General features: G+C 37.0%; 1 non-coding gene across 1 annotated transcript; it reads right to left on the bottom strand.

Annotated features, from left to right (window-relative positions):
- Positions 1-1,638: 1,638 nt before the first annotated feature.
- Positions 1,639-1,802, bottom strand: LOC117195441 (U1 spliceosomal RNA). The gene has a single exon (XR_004475161.1). It is a non-coding gene; the product is annotated as a U1 spliceosomal RNA (small nuclear RNA).
- Between the last annotated feature and the right edge of the window lie 329 nt (positions 1,803-2,131).

Below are 2,131 nucleotides of genomic sequence, written 5' to 3'. Positions count from 1 at the left end.
CCTGGCTTCCTTGAGATGATTGAGTAGATCCATGAGTCACACACCTAATCTCTTTAGCTAGAGGTTGTCCAACTGTATCTTTAGACTTCTCTCCAGGGCATGCTTTCCTAACAGTGAATCTCCTAATTTTGGCATCATTTGCAATTTGGATAGGCTGAGAATTTCTCAAATCATCAAGTTCTGGTTTCTTTTTAACAGTTATTTCTTTATCTCTTTCCTCTCTCATTTAATCATGAGCAGCAAGAAGAAACTAGGTCACACCTTCAACATTTTGTTTAGATGTCCAAGATTTTTGTTTACAAATTCTGCTTTCTATACAACTGTAGGATGCTGTTCTCCCTTATAAGGACATTGTGATGGTATTTAGGGCCCACCTGGCTATAATCCAGGATAAGGTTCACCTTTCAATATCCTTAACTTAATCATATCTTTTGCCCTTTTTTTTAAAATATAAAGTAATATTCACAGGTTAGGGATTAGGAAGTGGATATATCTTGAGGGAGGAGGGCATATTTTCAGCCTACCACAACCTGCAAAATCATTACCCTTCAGGGGAAAAGCGTTTTTTGTAAGATTGTACCACCAGAGGTAGATTCAATCCACCTGATCAGTTAGCTCTTGTTTAGAGGAGAGGTTTTGATTTTAAATCTGAAAGATACTCTACACATATATCAGTAGAATAGGAGAGAAAGTAAAGCATGGTTATTATTTCACGATGAGGCTCATGCCTGTTTATACCAGGGACATAGGAAGATTTGAAAGTTGAGGGCTAGTGTAAGAAAATGAAGAGGCAGAGGCAGAATTAGGCAGACTGTTGCCATGGTGATACAGTTAGTATCACACACACACACACACACACACACCAAAAAATACAAATCAGAGCATGTATTTGCAGTGCTCTGAATTTTGCTTTTTAAATTAAAAACATACCTTAGGGATCTCCCCAAATCATCATCTATAGAGTGATTCTTCATTCTTGTAATGGCTGCCTCTTATACTATTCTGTGTATGTACCAAGAGTAATGTAATTCCTTACTGGATGACATTTTTCCTCCAGTTTTCTGGTTATTCTATGAACATCCTTGCATATATGTCTTTGCACACATGTGTGAGAAGCTATCCAAGTCAGGGCCCACTTATTTACCTAACTCCTTTGGGGGTGTCATTCACACCATAATCTATGGGAATGGAACTGCCTGAAGTTGGGCCGTGTGTTAGCCTGCAAGGCTGTTCTCAGTGGCTGTGAGTGAGATACTTTCCCAGAGATGAAATGCTAGTTCTAAAGTTAGAGTATGTAAAACATGCATCTGTATTCATTTACAGTGTCATTAACAGTGAGTGCTTGTGATGACCTGTTTTCTGCATGGCTTCTAAAATGTGCAACACACAATCCTACAGAAACAGTTGCTCCTGGAGTTGTGCAACACGTGAAATATGGTGGCCCTGATTTCTCAAAACTCTATAATCAGACTGATTTAAGTAGACTATTAAGTAAAAAATAGTATCCTCTTAAAATTTGCACTTATGTAATTACAAAGGTGTTTGAGCATGTTTTATATATTTATAATCTGTTTATAGGTATGTGTGTGTCTATGTGTAACCTCTTTGTTCATACTGTTTGCCTATTTTTTTTTTTATCAGGGGAGGGCGCAAACGCAGTCCCCCACTATCACAAATTATGCAGTCGCATTTCCCCCATTTGGGGAAATCGCAGGGGTCAGCACATCCGGAGTGCAATGGATAAGCCTCGCCCTGAGAAAACCACCTTCGTGATCATGGTATCTCCCCTGCCAGGTAAGTATTATTTGCCTATTTCTTTTCTTGAGGGATTATAGATCAAGACTTTTATTAAAGACTTAAAGATGAAAAATAATTTATTTCAAATGAGCTGGATATAATTTTTCAGTGTCATTCTATTGACCACTAAAAATTTAATACAGTTTGAGTTGCATGTCTTTTGTATAAATACCATTTCCATTATATGGTGATAGAAATATCCCGTGTTTCCTTTTTAATCCTTTTTAGCCTTTAGTAATTTAAGGAGTGTGTTCAATATTGATATCCAATTTTGTTTTCTTTTTTCTCCAAATGGTTTATTATTTTCTGACACCATTCACTTAATAACACACAT

This window comes from Orcinus orca, chromosome 7 (genome assembly GCF_937001465.1).
Source record: "Orcinus orca chromosome 7, mOrcOrc1.1, whole genome shotgun sequence".
Classification (NCBI taxonomy): domain Eukaryota; kingdom Metazoa; phylum Chordata; class Mammalia; order Artiodactyla; family Delphinidae; genus Orcinus; species Orcinus orca.
The sequence above is the reverse complement of the archived record's forward strand: the minus strand, read 5'-3'. Positions and strand labels throughout refer to the sequence as shown.